At 43.1% G+C, this 20,356-nt stretch overlaps 1 protein-coding gene across 1 annotated transcript in view; it reads left to right on the forward strand.

Moving 5' to 3' along the window:
* LOC126267632 (odorant receptor 2a-like) overlaps window positions 1-20,356 on the forward strand; it is an 80,430-nt gene that overhangs the window by 45,412 nt on the left and 14,662 nt on the right. The window lies entirely within an intron of this gene.

Genomic DNA, 20,356 nt, shown 5'->3' on the forward strand with positions numbered 1-20,356 from the left:
TCTTTGCAGACAATAATCAGATCATTAAGTGTCTCTCTATTTTATGTTTCTTTACTTTCATCCCTTCTTTCTTCGTATACAGACATCAGAAAACGTACACTACTGGCCATTAAAACTGCTACACCAAGAAGAAATGCAGATGTTAAACGGGTATTCATTGGGCAAATATATTATTCTAGAACTGACATGTGATTACATTTTCACGCAATTTGGGTGCATAGATCCTGAGAAATCAGTACCCAGAACAACCACCTCTGGCCGTAATAACGGCCTTGATACGCCTGGGCATTGAGTAAAACAGAACTTGGATGGTGTGTACAGGTGCAGCTGCCCATGCAGCTTCAACACGGTGCCACAGTTCATCAAGAATAGTGACTGGCGTATTGCGACGAGCCAGTTGCTCGGCCACCATTGACCGACGTTTTCAATTGGTGAGAGATCTGGGGAATGTGCTGGCCAGGGCAGCAGTCGAACATTTTCTGAATCCAGGAAGGCCCGTACAGGACCTGCAACATGCGGTCGTGCATTATCCTGCTGAAAAGTAGGGTTTCGCAGGGATCGAATGAAGGGTAGAGCCACGGGTCGTAACACATCGTAACGTCCACTTATCAAAGTGCCGTCAATGCGAACAATAGGTGACCGAGACGTGTAACCAATGGAACTCCATTACATTACGCCGGGTGATACGCCAGTAAGGCGATGACGAATACACGCTTCCAATGTGCGTTCACCGCGATTTCACCAAACACGGATGTGATAATCATGATGCTGTAAACAGAATCTGGAAAAATAACGTTTTGCCATTCGTGCACCTAGGTCCGTCGTTGAATACACCATCACAGGCGCTCCTGTCTGTGATGCAGCGTCAAGGGTAACCGCAGCCGTGGTCTCCGAGCTGATAGTCCATCCTGCTGCAAACGTCGTCGAACTGTTCGTGCAGATGGTTGTTGTCTGGCAAACGTCTCCATCTGTTGACTCAGTGATCGAGACGTTGCTGCACGATCCGTTGCAGCCATGCGGATAAGATGCCTGTCATCTCGACTGCTAGTGATACGAGACCGTTGGGATCCAGCACGGCGTTCCGTATTACCCTCCTGAACCCACCGATTCCATATTCTGCTAACAGTCATTGGATCTCGACCAACGCGAGCTGCAATATCGCGATACCATAAACCGCAATCGCGATAGGCTACAATACGACCTTTATCAAAGTCGGAAACGTGATGGTAAGCATTTCTCCTCCTTACATGAGGCATCACAACAACGTCTCACCAGGCAACGCCGGTCACCTGCTGCTTGTGTATGAGAAATCGGTTGGAAATTTTCCTCATGTCAGCACGTTGTAGATGTCGCCACCGGCGCCAACCGTGTGTGAATGCTCTGAAAAGCTAATCATTTGCATATGACAGCATCTTCTTCCAGTCGGTTAAATTTCGCGTCGGTAGCAAGTCATCTTCGTGGTGTAGCAATTATGATGGCCAGTAGTGTAGGTAATTTATCGGCAACGGCGCAATCCAGAAGCTTACACTCATTCACTTGTGACGCAGTACGGTAGATTTTTGTAGTAATGTGCTGTACTTTACAATAAACCAACAGTAAATAATACAGTAAATTTTACCTATATGTAAACACGTAAGTGTTTAACGCAATGAAGAAAATACTGCATGCTAGACGCAGTACTCTATCATGAGCTCCAGGAGCTAAGTCGACCAAGTGGACCTACAGCCACATCGACCTGAACAGTTGAATTGGCTTTCGAAGATCAGGTGTGACATACCGCCAGATTCAACCGCCGCATCTGTGGCGAGGCAGTTATGTGATGATTTCACATGCTCAAAATTTGTCATCCACTTTTGGGGTATTTCACAACATTTGCGATCCCATGCGTCTTCTGCTTTACTGGCCATTAAAATTGCTACATCACGAAGATGACGTGCTACAGACACGAAATTTAACAGACTGGAAGAAGATGCTGTCATACGGAAATGATTAGCTTTTCAGAGCAATCACACAAGGTTGGCGCCGGTGGCGACACCTACAACGTGCTGACATGAGGAAAATTTCCAACCGATTTCTCATACACAAACAGCAGGTGACCGGCGTTGCCTGGTGAGACGTTGTTGTCATGCCTCATGTAAGGAGGAGAAATGCGTACCATCACGTCCCCCCCCATGAACCATGGACCTTGCCGTTGGTGGGCAGGCTTGCGTGCCTCAGCGATACAGATGGCCGTACCGTAGGTGCAACCACAACGGAGGGGTATCTGTTGAGAGGCCAGACAAACGTGTGGTTCCTGAAGAGGGGCAGCAGCCTTTTCAGTAGTTGCAGGGGCAGCAGTCTGGATGATTGACTGATCTGGCCTTGCAACATTAACCAAAACGGCCTTGCTGTGCTGGTACTGCGAACGGCTGAAAGCAAGGGGAAACTACGGCCGTAATTTTTCCCGAGGACATGCAGCTTTACTGTATGATTAAATGATGATGGCATCCTCTTGGGTAAAATATTCCGGAGGTAAAATAGTCCCCCATTCGGATCTCCGGGCGGGGACTACTCAGGAGGATGTCGTTATCAGGAGAAAGAAAACTGGCGTTCTACGGATCGGAGCGTGGAATGTCAGATCCCTTAATCGGGCAGGTAGGTTAGAAAATTTAAAAAGGGAAATGGATAGGTTGAAGTTAGATATAGTGGGAATTAGTGAAGTTCGGTGGCAGGAGGAACAGGACTTCTGGTCAGGTGACTGCAGGGTTATAAACACAAGATCAAATAGGGGTAATGCAGGAGTAGGTTTAATAATGAATAGGAAAATAGGAATGCGGGTAAGCTACTACAAACAGCATAGTGAACGCATTATTGTGGCCAAGATAGATACGAAGCCCACACCTACTACAGTAGTACAAGTTTATATGCCAACTAGCTCTGCAGATGATGAAGAAATTGAAGAAATGTACGATGAAATAAAAGAAATTATTCAGATAGTGAAGGGAGACGAAAATTTAATAGTAATGGGTGACTGGAATTCGAGTGTAGGAAAAGGGAGAGAAGGAAACATAGTAGGTGAATATGGATTGGGGCTAAGAAATGAAAGAGGAAGCCGCCTAGTAGAATTTTGCACAGAGCACAACTTAATCATAGCTAACACTTGGTTTAAGAATCATGAAAGAAGGTTGTATACGTGGAAGAACCCTGGAGATACTAAAAGGTATCAGATAGATTATATTATGGTAAGACAGAGATTTAGGAACCAGGTTTTAAGTTGTAAGACATTTCCAGGGGCAGATGTGGACTCTGACCACAATCTATTGGTTATGACCTGTAGATTAAAACTGAAGAAACTGCAAAAATGTGGGAAATTAAGGAGATGGGACCTGGATAAACTGAAAGAACCAGAGGTTGTACAGAGTTTCAGAGAGACCATAAGGGAACAATTGACAGGAATAGGGGAAAGAAATACAGTAGAAGAAGAATGGGTAGCTCTGAGGGATGTAGTAGTGAAGGCAGCAGAGGATAAAGTAGGTACAAAGACGAGGGCTGCTAGAAATCCTTGGGTAACAGAAGAAATATTGAATTTAATTGATGAAAGGAGAAAATATAAAAATGCAGTAAATGAAGCAGGCAAAAAGGAATACAAACGTCTCAAAAATGAGATCGACAGGAAGTGCAAAATGGCTAAACAGGGATGGCTAGAGGACAAATGTAAGGATGTAGAAGCTTATCTCACTAGGGGTAAGATAGATATTGCCTACAGGAAAATTAAAGAGACCTTTGGAGAGAAGAGAACCACGTGTATGAATATCAAGAGCTCAGATGGCAGCCCAGTTCTAAGCAAAGAAGGGAAGGCAGAAAGGTGGAAGGAGTATATAGAAGGTTTATACAAGGGCGATGTACTTGAGGACAATATTATGGAAATAGAAGAGGATGTAGATGAAGACGAAATGGGAGATACGATACTGCGTGAAGAGTTTGACAGAGCACTGAAAGACCTGAGCCGAAACAAGGGCCCCGGAGTAGACAACATTCCATTAGAACTACTGACGGCCTTGGGAGAGCCAGTCATGACAAAACTCTACCAGCTGGTGAGCAAGATGTATGAGACAGACGAAATACCCTCAGACTTCAAGAAGAATATAATAATTCCAATCCCAAAGAAAGCAGGTGCTGACAGATGTGAAAATTACCGAACTATTAGTTTAATAAGCCACGGCTGCAAAATACTAACGCGAATTCTTTACAGACGAATGGAAAAACTGGTAGATGCAGACCTCGGGGAGGATCAGTTTGGATTCCGTCGAAATGTTGGAACACGTGAGGCAATACTGACCTTACGACCTATCTTAGAAGAAAGATTAAGAAAAGGCAAACCTACGTTTCTAGCATTTGTAGACTTAGAGAAAGCTTTTGACAATGTTGACTGGAATACTCTCTTTCCAATTCTGAAGGTGGCAGGGGTAAAATACAGGGAGCGAAAGGCTATTTATAATTTGTACAGAAACCATATGGCAGTAATAAGAGTCGAGGGGCATGAAAGGGAAGCAGTGGTTTGGAAAGGAGTGAGACAGGGTTGTAGCCTCTCCCCGATGTTATTCAATCTGTATATTGAGCAAGCAGTAAAGGAAACAAAAGAAAAATTTGGAGTAGGTATTAAAATTCATGGAGACGAAGTAAAAACTTTGAGGTTCACCGATGACATTGTAATTCTGTCAGAGACGGCAAAGGACTTGGAAGAGCAGTTGAACGGAATGGACAGTGTCTTGAAAGGAGGATATAAGATGAACATTAACAAAAGCAAAACGAGGATAATGGAATGTACTCAAATTAAATCGGGTGATGCTGAGGGAATTAGATTAGGAAATGAGACACTTAAAGCAGTAAACGAGTTTTGCTATTTAGGAAGTAAAATAACTGATGATGGTCGAAGTAGAGAGGATATAAAATGTAGACTGGCAATGGCAAGGAAAGCATTTCTGAAGAAGAGAAATTTGTTAACATCGAATATAGATTTATGTATCAGGAAGTCGTTTCTGAAAGTATTTGTTTGGAGTGTAGCCATGTATGGAAGTGAAACATGGACGATAACTAGTTTGGACAAGAAGAGAATAGAAGCTTTCGAAATGTGGTGCTACAGAAGAATACTGAAGATAAGGTGGATAGATCAGGTAACTAATGAGGAGGTATTGAATAGGATTGGGGAGAAGAGAAGTTTGTGGCACAACTTGACTAGAAGAAGGGATCGGTTGGTAGGACATGTTTTGAGACACCAAGGGATCACAAATTTAGCATTGGAGGGCAGCGTGGAGGGTAAAAATCGTAGAGGGAGACCGAGAGATGAGTACACTAAGCAGATTCAGAAGGATGTAGGTTGCAGTAGGTACTGGGAGATGAAGCAGCTTGCACAGGATAGAGTAGCATGGAGAGCTGCATCAAACCAGTCTCAGGACTGAAGACAACAACAATAACAACAACAACATGAGGAAAATTTCCAACCGATTTCTCATACACAAACAGCAGGTGACCGGCGTTGCCTGGTGAGACGTTGTTGTCATGCCTCATGTAAGGAGGAGAAATGCTTGCCATCACGTTTCCGACTTTGATAAAGGTCTGATTGTAGCTTATCGCGATTGCGGTTTGTCGTAGCCCTACATGGTTTCTGGCGTTGGTCGAGATCCATTGAGTGTTAGCAGAATATGGAATCGGTGGGTTCAGAAGGGTGATACGGAACGCCGTGTTGGACCCCAACGACCTCGTATCACTAGCAGGCGAGATGACAGGCATCTTATCCGCATGGCTGTAACGGATCGTGCAGCCACGTCTCGATCCCTGAGTCAACAGATGGGAACGTTTGCAAGACTACAACCATCTGCAGGAACATTTCCACGACGTTTTCAGCGGCATGGACCATCAGCTCGGAGACCATGGCTGTGGTTACCCTTGACGCTGCTTCACAGACAGGAGCGGCCGATGGTGTACTCGACGACGAATCTGGGTGCACGAATTGCAAAATGTCGTTTTTCCGGATGAATCCAGGTTCTGTGTACAGCATCATGATGGTCGCATCAGTGTTTGGCGACAATGCGGTGAACACGCATTTTAAGAGTGTATTCGTCATCGCCATACTGGCGTGTCACCCGGCGTGATGGTATGGGGTGCCATTGGTTACAGGCTTCGGTCACCTCTTGTTCGCATTGACGACACTTTGAACAGTGGACGTTACATTTCAGATGTGTTACGACCTGTGGCTCTACCCTTCATTAGATCCCTGCGAAACCCTACATTTCTACAGGATAATGCACGACCGCGTGTTGCAGGTCCTGTACGGGCCTTTCTGGATTCAGAAAATGTTCGACTGCTGCCCTGGCCAGCACATTCTCCAGATCTCTCATCAATTGAAAATGTCTTGTCAATGGTGGCCGAGTAACTGGCTCGTCACAATACGTCAGTCATTACTCTTGACGAACTGTGGTATGGTGTTGAAGCTGCATGGGCAGCTGTACCTGTACACGCCATCCAAGCTCTGATTGACTCATGCCCAGGCGTATCAAGGCCGTTATTACGGCCAGAGGTGGTTGTCTGGGTACTGATTTCTCAGGATCTATGCACCCAAGTTGCGTGAAAATGTAATCACTTGTCAGTTCTGTTGTTGTTGTTGAGGTCTTCAGTCCTGAGACTGAGTTCTAGTATAACATATTTGTCCACTGAATACTTTTTTATCATCTGCATTTCTTCTTGGTTCAGCAATTTTAATGGCCAGTAGTGTATTAAATTAATTATCTCAGCTTCATGTGCGTCGCTTCAGAGTATTTAAACGTTAATAAGGATCATCCTGTGTAGGTACAATGTTCTCTATATCTTCCGTTTTCTTTGTTTTATGGTATTCCGTACGGTTAACCAAAATTATTACATCAGATTCGGCCAATCTGTACATGAGACCATGGTAATGCCTAAGCATATTAAAGATTGCTTATGCTAATGACAGACCTTACGAGCAACTAATGTTTAAATCTCATATCAAATTACTGTTTTCAGTTGATTCAAGCAACGTACTCTTACTACACACTTCTTCAAAATTTGAACAACTGATGGGAAAGAAGGAACACGGCGCTCCTGCGCAGGACGGTGGAGAGCATCTTAAAGGTTCTGGGAAGTACGAAAAAGCCAGTCGGGATCGTTACGTTCTTCGGCCGAGCTTAAAAAAGACGCAGGAACTCACGCATGGCTGTCAACACCTGCAGTCATCACAACTGTGTCACAGCCTTATACAAAATCATAAAACATATTTTTGTTTTGCCCTACCTTCACTTTTTAATGAACTTGTAATTGTTCGAGATCCTTGCACCAAAGTGACTTTTCACGCTGTAAACAACACTGTCGCATAAATTAACATTGTAACATAAGTTATACTATTCTAGAAACCTAGTTTCCTTGAGGCTAGTGTTTATATGTTAATTAGGCTTGTAATGCAGTAGTTTTACGTACATTAGTATTAGTTGCTATGATAAAAGTAAACCTATCACTATCCAGTGTCTTTGTTAAAGCATTATATTCTATCGCAAATAAAAAATGCTAAAAATCAGAAATATGTTTTTCTAACGGAGACTTTTCCATATTGCTGTACTAAGTAAAAGTACCAAGATTTGTCTCTACGTAAAATTCAGCCAAGTTTCAGGTAAGTAAAAACATACCACGACATTACATTTTATAGTGCACTAAAATGTTATTGATGTGTACACACCGGCGGCCTAGTGGATATCGATCCCGTCTGGAGTAAAGTTTACCCACACAGCGCGCGCCTGAGAGGAGACACGGGAAGAGACAGTCAACACGGAGCCTCTAGGAGACATGAGGCGCGCATGCACTATGTTTGGATGCACGGTAGGCGACAGATAAGCTGGCAGCGCGTAGAACTGAGACTGTTGGTACTGGCGTTGCTGATTCTGACGTCCATTGGTTCGCGGGACTCTGAGTGGACAGCCTTGATTCTGCTCACGACTGCATTAGAACCATGTATATTCTTTTTCTTTGCGCTAGCAAAATTTCAGGCCATGAACTGTGGTAACAACCTGATTTAATGTATTGCTGACTCTTGTTGCCTCATTTGAAATTCTCGTCAGGTACTTCAATTTGTGCTATGGGTATTGCCACCTGCCAGTCCTGAACGATTTTCTTAGTAGTGAAATGCCCGTGTTTTGATGGTTTATCAAGTATGGTTAATTTTTTTTAAATTTTATTTACTGGGCCAATGGGTTGCTTGAAGTTTTCCAGGCCATAGTTTAAATTGTCGTTATTGTCTGGCCTGTGTTTCCTGAAGCACGTTTGAACATGTTTTTGAGGCTTGTTGAATTAACACCATCTGATTGTGTGTTTTAGAAGCTTGTCTTGTTACTTTGTGTTCTTTCCTGTGTGTACAAAGACCAGCCTGAGGATACGGGCGAGCTGGGCCTGTTGATTGTTGGAGAGTAAAAGGGCTGGTACCAAGAGCGGCAGTTCATGTGTAATGAAAGGAAGGCTGTAAGTTGTTGTTGTTGTTGTCTTCAGTCCTGAGACTGGTTTGACGCAGCTCTCCATGCTACTCTGTCCTGTGCTAGCTTCTTCATCTCCCAGTACCCGGTGCAACCTACATCCTTCTGAATCTGCTTAGTGTATTCATCTCTTGGTCTGCCTCTACGATTTTTACCCTCCACGCTGCCCTCCAATGCTAAATTTGTGATCCCTTGATGCCTCAGGACATGTCCTACCAACCGATCCCTTCTTCTAGTCAAGTTGTGCCACAAACTTCTCTTCTCCCCAATCCTATTCAATACCTCCTCATTAGTTACGTGATCTATCCACCTTATCTTCAGTATTCTTCTGTAGCACCACATTTCGAAAGCTTCTATTCTCTTCTTGTCCAAACTAGTTATCGTCCATGTTTCACTTCCATACATGGCTACACTCCAAACAAATACTTTCAGAAATGACTTCCTGACACTTATATCTATATTCGATGTTAACAAATTTCTCTTCTTCAGAAACGCTTTCCTTGCCATTGCCAGTCTACATTTTATATCCTCTCTACTTCGACCATCATCAGTTATTTTACTTCCTAAATACCAAAACTCGTTTACTGCTTTAAGTGTCTCATTTCCTAATCTAATTCCCTCAGCATCACCCGATTTAATTTGAGTACATTCCATTATCCTCGTTTTGCTTTTGTTGATGTTCATCTTATATCCTCCTTTCAAGACACTGTCCATTCCGTTCAACTGCTCTTCCAGGTCCTTTGCTGTCTCTGACAGAATTACAATGTCATCGGCGAACCTCAAAGTTTTTATTTATTCTCCATGAATTTTAATACCTACTCCGAACTTTTCTTTTGTATCCTTTACTGTTTGCTCTATATACAGATTGAATAACATCGTGGAGAGACTACAACCCTGTCTCACTCCTTTCCCAATCGTTGCTTCCCTTTCATGCCCCTCTACTCTTATAACTGCCATCTGCTTTCTGTACAAATTGTAAATAGCCTTTCGCTCCCTGTATTTTACCCCTGCCACCTTCAGAATTGGAAAGAGAGTATTCCAGTCAACATTGTCAAAAGCTTTTTCCAAGTCTACAAATGCTAGAAACGTAGGTTTGCCTTTTCTTAATCTTTCTTCTAAGATAAGTCGTAAGGTCAGTATTGCCTCACGTGTTCCAACATTTCTACGGAATCCAAACTGATCTTCCCCGAGGTCCGCATCTACCAGTTTTTCCATTCGTCTGTAAAGAATTCGCGTTAGTATTTTGCAGCTGTGACTTATTAAACTGATAGTTCGGTAATTTTCACATCTGTCAGCACCTGCTTTCTTTGGGATTGGAATTATTATATTCTTCTTGAAGTCTGAGGGTATTTCGCCTGTCTCATACATCTTGCTCACCAGCTGGTAGAGTTTTGTCATGACTGGCTCTCCCAAGGCCGTCAGTAGTTCTAATGGAATGTTGTCTACTCCGGGGGCCTTGTTTCGACTCAGGTCTTTCAGTGCTCTGTCAAACTCTTCACGCAGTATCGTATCTCTCATTTCGTCTTCATCTACATCCTCTTCTATTTCCATAATATTGTCCTCAAGTACATCGCCCTTGTATAAACCTTCTATATACTCCTTCCACCTTTCTGCCTTCCCTTCTTTGCTTAGAACTGGGTTGCCATCTGAGCTCTTGATATTCATACACCTGGTTCTCTTCTCTCCAAAGGTCTCTCTAATTTTCCTGTAGGCAGTATCTATCTTACCCCTAGTGAGATAACCTTCTACATCCTTACATTTGTCCTCTAGCCATCCCTGTTTAGCCATTTTGCACTTCCTGTCGATCTCATTGTTGAGACGTTTGTATTCCTTTTTGGCTGCTTCATTTACTGCATTTTTATATTTTCTCCTTTCATCAATTAAATTCAATATTTCTTCTGTTACCCAAGAATTTCTAGCAGCCCTCGTCTTTTTACCTACTTGATCCTCTGCTGCTTTCACTAGTTCATCCCTCAGAGCTACCCATTCTTCTTCTACTGTGTTTCTTTCCCCCATTCCTGTCAATTGTTCCCTTATGCTGTCCTTGAAACTCTGTACAACCTCTGGTTCTTTCAGCTTATCCAGATCCCATGTCCTTAAATTCGCACCTTTTTGCAGTTTCTTCAGTTTTAATCTATAGGTCATAACCAATAGATTGTGGTCAGAGTCCACATCTGCCCCTGGAAATGTCCTACAATTTAAAACCTGATTCCTAAATCTCTGTCTTACCATAATATAATCTATCTGATACCTCTTAGTATCTCCAGGATTCTTCCATGTATACAACACTGCTTTAAGTATACGCCTCCAATTATAACCATTATCTCTTGATGCATTTGTAGTTGCGTGAGTGGTGGCTCAAGTTTAAAACCACGAGTTTGTTTAGTGCTGTTTAATGATCCTGTGTTGAACTATTGCAGAAGTTAACTCTAAAGTCATTTACTTGTCAGCTTTATTTTGTTTTTGAGATTTCTGTATGTAATTAGAGTAATGTTTTTATGAGAAATTTTGTCTTTAAAGTTTATGCTCTGTGCTTTTTTTTCGTATGTACCAAGTTATGAAACTTGCTCAGAGAGTTATATTGTAATAAAGTCAATCATGTTTGAGAATTGTGGCCTAGTACTTTCATTAACTGAACCTTTCCTGTGCTAGCGTAAAGTTACGCTACAGTTTTTATAGTCGACAACGGAACAGATTTATAATTTCCAGATTCATTTACACAGTCATTAAGTGTAAGAAGTACAATAATCGTAAAGTCATCTCGTTTTTCAAGATTAATCCCCCAAATTTTCTACTTATCCTGTGGGGCATTGCGTGTCATAACTACGTAGGCTGGAACTCAAATACTGGCAAAACTGCTGTGGAGACACTATGCAATGGGACCGACTATTGTCGCTGATAGCACACGCTGTTGAGATACCTACCTTACCTCCAGGCAAAAGGACTCGCCCGTCCCACGTCACCGGCGAGCGCACAATCGAGGAAAACGCAGTATCTTGTGGGCGAGCGCTCTAACGTATCGATGTCACTATGTTTTCGAAACAGGAACAACGGAGTTGGATCAAGATTGAATGTGCCAGAGGTCGTACAGCACGACAGTGCAACAAGGTCTTCAAGAGACGTGCAAGGAATCAGCATTGCCGTAGAGAACAGTGGCACGTTGGGTAAAAGCCTTCAACGAATTTCGGTAAACTGTGGCAGACATTCATCGAGTAGGTCGTCCTAGCGTCTCTGAAGAAGAAGTGCATGCTGTTGCCGCATTAGTGGACAGTGATCGACGCCATACAATTCGTGAGTTCGCCCACGAAACCGGATTAGCCCATACGACTGTGCTTCGCATCCTGAAGGAGCTCCTGGGCATGCGAAAAATTGCACCACTATGGGTTCCGTATGACTTGACGGAAATGCAGAAATGGATGCGTTACGACGCTGCTCAGACGCACTTGGAGCGCGAAGGAGAGGCTTTCTTACGCCGTGTCGTAACACTGGGTGAGACATGGGCTACATCGTACGAGCCAAAATTGAAACGCCAATCCAACGAATGGCGCCATTATGGGTCGCCGAGAAAGTTGAAAGTGTGTCAGAGCCCCAGTATGGTCAAAGTACGGTGATTCTCGTGTACGACTGTGATGGAGTTATCCTAACGCACTGCGTTCCTCCACGGCAGACCGTCAGTGCACAGTATTACTGTTCGTTTTTGGAGCATCGCCTGCGACCAGCTTTGTGAAAGAAGCGGCGACACTTTCTGCGCAACGCACCCATCATTTTGCACGTCAATGCGCGGGCGCATACAGCGCAAGCTGTGACTACTCTGTTCAGTCAATGGGACTGGGAAGTACTGTACCATCCACCATACTCCCCGGACTTGAGTTCTTGTGAATTTGATTTGATTCCGAAGATGAAGGAACCACTTCGTGGCATTCGCTTCAGAACTGTTCCAGAGACTCGACAGGCAGTAGGCCGCTCCATTCGCACCATCAACAGAACTTGCTCTGCTAACGGTATACTACGCCTTCCACATCGCTAGTAACGAGTTCGCCGGCCGTTGTGACCGAGCGGTTCTGGGCGCTTGAGTCCGGAACCACGCGGCCGCTATGGTCGCAGGTTCGAATCTGCATCGGGCATGGATGTGTGTGATGTCCTTACGTTAGTTAGTTTTAATTAGTTCTAAGTTGTAGGCGACAGATGGCCTCAGAAGTCGCATAGTGCTCAGAGCCATTTGAACATTTGAGCCAGGGTGGTCCACTGATTGTGACCGGGCTAAACATCTCAGGAAATAAGCATCAAACGAAAAAACTACAAAGAAAGAAACTCGTCTAGCTTGAAGCGGGATACCACATGGCGCTATGGTTGGCCCGCTAAATGGCGCTGCTATAGGTCGACGGATATCAACTGAGTTTTTTTTAAATAGGAACCCCATTCTTTATTAGATATTCGTGTAGTACGTAAAGAAATATGAATGTTTTAGTTGGACCACTTTTTTCGGTTTGTGATAGATGGCACTATAATAGTCACAAACGTATAAGTACGTGGTATCACGTAACATTCCGCCAGTGCGGACGATATTTGCTTCGTGATACATTACCCATATTAAAATGGACCGTTTACCAATTGCAGAAAACGTCGATCTCGTGTTGATGTATGGCTATTGTGATCAAAATGCCCAACCGGCGTGTGCTATGTATGCTGCTCGGTATCCTGGACGACATCATCCAAGTGTCCGGACCGCTCGCCGTATAGTTACGTTATTTAAGGAAACAGGAAATGTTCAGCCACATGTGAAACGTCAACCATGGCCTGCAACAAATGATGATACCCAAGCAGGTGTTTTAGCTGCTGTCGCGGCTAATCCGCACATCAGTAGCACACAAATTGCGCGAGAATCGGGAATCTCAGAAACGTTGATGCTGAATATGCTACATCAACATCGATTGCACCCGTACCATATTTCTATGCATCAGGAATTGTATTGCGACGACTCTCAACGTCGTGTACAATTCTGCCACTGGGCAGAAGAGTGCAATGTTACTGCAAGATGTTTCACTGCATGACAGAATGGCGATGTACTTCCAACATGATGGATGTCCGGCACATAGCTCGCGTGCGGTTGAAGCAGTATTGAATAGCATATTTCATTACAGGTAGATTGGTCGTCGAAGCACCATACCTTGGCCCGCACGTGCACCGGATCTGACGTCCCCTGATTTCTTTCTGTGGGGAAAGTTGAAGGATATTTGCTATCGTGATCCATCGACAACGGCTGACAACATGCGCCAGCGCATTATCAATGCATGTGCACCAACATTACGGAAGGCGAACTACTAGCTATTGAGACGAATGTCGTTACACGTATTGCCAAATGCATTGAGGTTGACGGACATCATTTTGAGCATTTATTGCATTAATGTGGTATTGCTGCTGATTACGCTGTAACAACATGCGTTATCAGAAATGATAAGTTCACAAAGGTACAGGTATCACATTGGAACAACTGAAATAAAATGTTCAAACGTACCTACGTTCTGTATTATAATTTAAAAAAACCTATCTGTTACCAACTGTTGGTCTAAAATTGTGAGCCATATGTTTGTGACTGTTACAGCGCCATCTGTCACAAAGCGAAAAAAGTGGTGCACTAAAAAAATTCATAATTTTTTTTACATACTACACGAATATGTAAGAAAAATGGGGGTTCCTATTTAAAAAACGCAGTTGATATCCATTTGACCTATGGCAGCGCCATCTGTCGGGCCAACCATAGCGCCATGTGGTTTCCCCCTTCAAGCTAGATAAGTTTCGTGCTTTGTAGTTTTTTCGTTTGACCCTTATTTCGTGAGATATCTGGCCCGGTCACGATCAATGGAGCACCCTGTATGGGCCTGTCGTCTACCGCTCGGAGGACGCAGAGAAGAGTAGGATTTAACGTTCCGTCGACATGGAGATCATTAGAAACAATGCAGAAGCTCGGTTTGACTCAAGGATGGGGAAGGAAGTCGGCCGTGTCTTTGAAATGAAACATCCCCGCATTTGCCTGGAGCGATTTAGGGAAATCTCGGAAAACCTAAATCAGGTCGGCTGGACATGGGTTTGAACCGACGTCCTCCCGAACGGGAATCCCGTGTGCTAACTACTGCGCCACCTCGCAGGCAACACACAAACTCGCTGTTAATATGTAATGCGGTGCAATGTTGGAAGCGGCCGCTGCGAGGGATGTATGACGGAAACGGGAGATGCTCTGTCGACACCTGATTCTAAGTGACCAATTACTGAACTGCATCAGACAATGCGTTTAGTAGCCTTGAATGTAAGCTCATATGCTAAACCAACCACGATGTCATGATCTGCAATTATCCGAGAAAACGGCGACCAACAATATGCGGCAGAACTGAAAATCACATTTCTTTGTTCAAAGCGTTTAAAGCTAACAGCTACGAACAAGATCATGACAGAAAATTTCAGTTTCAGTAGTAAAAATAAACTGCAATTTCTCGCCGCCATTAGTTACCTGAAAGTATACTCACACTGGCTTCATGGGCTAACGTGTTAGCAACCGATGAGCAGTCGTGTTTGGCCATTGACGTTGGTTGCAGATTGCAGGCAACACAAGCAGATTCCAAACGAAAAAAGATTGATAAGAAGCAAACATAGGAGCAAATAAAAATTCAGTGCGATGATGACAATAAGACCTAGCAAAGTATTATAAATCAAAAATAACACTTACACAAGTAAATTGAATAAAAATGGTAATCAGATTCTTCTGATTAGATTTAGTAAAATAAAAAATTTCACTACATTTGACCAAGATTCTAACCCACGATTTTTCACACATCAGATTTATGTGGTAACCACTGTTCTAAGCTATTTTATTGTGAGCAGTTGGAATAATTATGACTCTGCTGGACTACTCACAATTAAATGCAGCCTTAAAAAAGTCAGCTTCACGTAATGTTGTGCAAAGCCTGGCTAATGTAAGCTCATCTCTGTGCTTTTAATAACTGTATATGTGAAGCGGAATCGCGTCTTGTGCGTAAGGGGTCCATTAGTGTTTGGGTAGAGCTGTCTATGAAAAGTTTCTGTACTTGGTTAGCATTGTGTGCGTGCGTGCGTGCGTGCGTGTGTGTGTGTGTGTGTGTGTGTGTGTGTGTGTGTGTGTGTGTGTGTGTGTGTGTTTGTGTGTGTGCGCGCGTGCGTATTGGTTTTGGTGTGGTTGTCGTGTGTGATGAAATAAGAAATAAAAGAGCCAAGCCCAGGCTTCAGGTTCCAGACACATCAAGAAAAAAAAGTCGGACAAAGAATTGCAAGTGAACTAACTATTGCCGCAGTTTAGTAATTTCGAACGGTTCAGACGTGATCTTCTGTCAAGTAATTTTAATCGGACTATTGTGTTTCAAAAAATGAAAGTTGCTATCTCTACTAGTCTATGCCACCAACAAATACAAGGACCATACTGAAACTCGTGAGCAACTCATTGCTAAAATTTCACTTACAACAATATAACAAGAATGACTGCAGGATCGTAATCTATAGATTGACCCAACAATCTGCCATACTGTGAAGTCATTAACCCTCTATCACATGACAACGGGCAGAACTTCCAAAATGGCCTACATCAAAGTTTCTTTTCGACAGTGTGCTGTCATTGGATTCCTTGTTGAAAAGGGAAAATTCACCCCTATACTGCTCTGTTACCGTAAAACTGTACTTTAGAGTACGATATAACGCTATCTCAAACTCATTAAGTAAAATGTTTGTTAATATATCGAAAGCGTTTGTACCTTCTTTAAAATTATATACTCGTACTTTTTCAATCATCAGCCGACGTCGCCAGAGATAATGCAAATAGGTTCACTGTAGTTTAATCTGCAGTTAAGTTCTGAATACTGCTACGACTAAATAAATGATCAACGTCGTACACTATCTAGATGGGCCAAATCGAATTTGGCCGATCAACTAAATAAATATGGAAATTTTGACCTATGAACAGGAAACGGCTAATAAAAGATTGGTTGACGAATATTGACTTATCAGTTCCAACATTATTTATCGGTTTATGGAGGGTACTTGGAAGAGCAAGAAATGACACTATAATTTGTGAAGAAAACCACAATGACAATATTTTATGAAGGACTTATGTTATCCCCCAGAACGAACTGAAGAGTTAACAGTTTTTAATGGTTTCAACAAGGATGTGTTATGGATAATGTGCCTAAAGAAATTTCGTAATATTGTGCAGCATTATAATCTCTGAATATTGACACAGCAGAGGCATTGCACATTGCTCGTTGTTATACTGTAAGACTATTAAGCAGAGCCAGGACCAATTCTTCGACGAACTGTTGAAACTGGCACATTCCTTGTTACTGAGAATTATTTATTCTTCTTTAAATGAAAATATATTTACATAACGTTACTGCAGTAAGAAACTCGATGATATGTAAACAGTCTGTGTGGGTGAACTAAATCAGTAACAGTGAGTACTGTACTTGCTATCTGCTCTTTGTCCTGGAGTTCTTGCTGAGAACCGCATTCACTTTTTAGGTTCAGTCAGCGTGTAATGTGAAACAAGAGACCACTTCTCATTCTAGATTTACTGCACACAGTGACATACACTCCTGGAAATGGAAAAAAGAACACATTGACACCGGTGTGTCAGACCCACCATACTTGCTCTGGACACTGCGAGAGGGCTGTACAAGCAATGATCACACGCACGGCACAGCGGACACACCAAGAACCGCGGTGTTGGCCGTCGAATGGCGCTAGCTGCGCAGCATTTGTGCACCGCCGCCGTCAGTGTCAGCCAGTTTGCCGTGGCATACGGAGCTCCATCGCAGTCTTTAACACTGGTAGCATGCCGCGACAGCGTGGATGTGAACCGTATGTGCAGTTGACGGACTTTGAGCGAGGGCGTATAGTGGGCATGCGGGAGGCCGGGTGGACGTACCGCCGAATTGCTCAACACGTGGGGCGTGAGGTCTCCACAGTACATCGATGTTGTCGCCAGTGGTCGGCGGAAGGTGCACGTGCCCGTCGACCTGGGACCGGACCGCAGCGACGCACGGATGCACGCCAAGACCGTAGGATACTACGCAGTGCCGTAGGGGACCGCACCGCCACTTCCCAGCAAATTAGGGACACTTGCTCCTGGGGTATCGGCGAGGACCATTCGCAACCGTCTGCATGAAGCTGGGCTACGGTCCCGCACACCGTTAGGCCGTCTTCCGCTCACGCCCCAACATCGTGCAGCCCGCCTTCAGTGGTGTCGCGACAGGCGTGAATGGAGGGACGAATGGAGACGTGTCGTCTTCAGCGATGAGAGTCGCTTCTGCCTTGGTGCCAATGATGGTCGCACGAAAAATGTGTGGAGCTCTATCTGTGACAATCAGTACTCTCACTAAGAACAAAAAACAGAAATTAATTACTCTTCCTATAAATAATAAAAAATCAGTTCTCTTGTATCTGAGTGCGATTTTTAAAGTATTCTCTAACATCTGCTAACAATTATACTGTAATGCTCCTCCACACAGCATACAACTTATCTCGTCTTGCCGCTGCAACTGCATGAATATTCTGTATCCAGCAACATGCCAAAATAATTCATAAGAAATATTGCAATCCATGCAGAGTGCAATGCATGGTCACAACTCTTGATGCAAATACTCCCTTTTTTAAAATAGAAATTCAATGACAAGGAGAGGTTTAAGCAACACACATTAACTGGAGTAAAAAATGGAAGAAGTGAATAAAAACTTTTAATTTACTATATTCTGAAAAACTGACGATTCATACATTGACAAACTTTATTCAACCCTTTCTTTTCGTTGATCAGTTTAATTAGCAAAATCTTGAATTATTCCACAACATCTTTAATCAATAATCACGTATCTGGTCACAAGAAAGATGCGAATATTACTTTCGATGAACGCATATTCAAATTTGACAAAATCCCTCCAGTGCGCTAGCAAGCAACAACAACGCACAGCAGAGGCAAATTACCAAAAATACTCCAGTACTACAAAAATCTCCTCTGGCTCCACTAGCATCGTCAGGGCAGGCTGCGTCCGACTGCTCTCAACAACAGTTTGCTTGCTACCACTCGCAATAATAATATCTCAGACTCAGAGTTTGTGTAGACACGCAACAGCGGAAATAATAGCCAACTTTCCAATTTTCACCATAACTTGAAAGTAATATTTCGCACTGCTCTCGACGTTATCTTGGGATCCACTCGCATGCCGTTCACATAAGGTACTTGTATCCAAAAGAGGTTCTCCGTTGCACATTATTTATTTAATGATTAGTTCCTGGGCCATCATTGATAGACTTGTGAATGAATAAACGAACAACATACGGGGGTATCCCAAGTGCATGTGTGTAATCTGGTCAGAACTTAAAGTATTACGGAGCTGGTCGTCATCGTAAGCAATGATCGCAGAGACTGTTATAAAATGGATACCAACGTTTAAAAGCAGAGCTCACTCCTCATACCAGTAGGGAAGAGTAATTATTTGTATGATCGACCTAGCACAGGATAATATTGATGAGGTCGACAGCAGTTAGTATTTAAAACTGTCGTCCATACAATTACCTTTAAATTCTGTAAGTATGAACAAAATCGAAGAAAACATAGCAATCCATAAGGTATCCTTCTTAGAGGCAGCTTTTAATGCTACGGTACTGCACAATATTTTGTCTAATTTGGTGAACACTAACTAACCTCTGAATCCAGAGACAACTTCAAATTTTTGTGCCGGTCTCTCAGATTTCATGTAATAATGATTTTTGTAAATGCTTACGACAGCGTCCACAGTATGCCAAATAAGTACAGATAACTTAGTTTTATTCAGGAACGTTTTCAAGAAACCCTTCAAATGTTGTTGCCATTCCACCCGCTAGATAGTACTGAACGCGCAGATGCTACGATTGACTCGATGACTCAGCCAGTGTTCGTAAGCTGCCATGAATCTAACGTTATGTGAGTAGTGACAATTAAACATTGCACCCCGGATCAAAGAGCTGTGATAAAATTTTACTGTGAATAAGGAAAAACATCAGAAACTTGCAACGACATATAACTATTTAAGAGGATGATTATCGCAGTCATATACGAGTGTTTCGCTGGTTTTGAGCATTTAAGAATGGATGGGAATCCTTAGAAGAGGAACAACGCATTGGACGTCCTGTGTCTGTTCAGGCCGATGACTATGTGGAAAGAGCCAAGGAGATTGTTTGCCAGACGAATTATCACTAAAATACGTGCAATGAAACATGTGGTAGTAAGGGAACAAGCAGGTGCACTTTAAAGACAGAGGATTTTGGCTCCAGGATCATCACCGCAGTTATTGAGGATCCTAATCCGTTGAAACGAAATTTAATCGAGGATGAAATTTGCTTTCTTCAATTCGATCCAGAGACAAAATGGCATGGAATATAGCCACCAAGGCAGAAGAAACTCTGACAGCAGAAATCACGCCTCAGGACAATAGTGCTTTTTTTTTTTGTTTCGATGTTTCTGAAGTGATCCTTCTTTTGTTTCTTCCTGAGGACACAAAAGCGACCGGACAGTACTATCTACTTACGAGTCACGCAACGTCTCTTTGCCAGCATGCGTCGCGTCAGGATGCATCTGTCCAGAAACAAGAGTTGGGTTCTTCTATATGACAATGTACTGGTTCGCTGTGCACTACCTGTGAAACAGTTTTCAGCATCAACACAGATTCGTGTGCTCGAAAACCACCCTGTTCGCCTGATTTGGCACCTTCAGACTATTTTTTTTTAATTTTCGAAAGTTAAATTTGTTTTAAAACAGAAACATTTCAGTGACCAACAGACTGAAGGAGGTA

Source organism: Schistocerca gregaria, chromosome 4 (genome assembly GCF_023897955.1).
Source record: "Schistocerca gregaria isolate iqSchGreg1 chromosome 4, iqSchGreg1.2, whole genome shotgun sequence".
Taxonomy (NCBI): domain Eukaryota; kingdom Metazoa; phylum Arthropoda; class Insecta; order Orthoptera; family Acrididae; genus Schistocerca; species Schistocerca gregaria.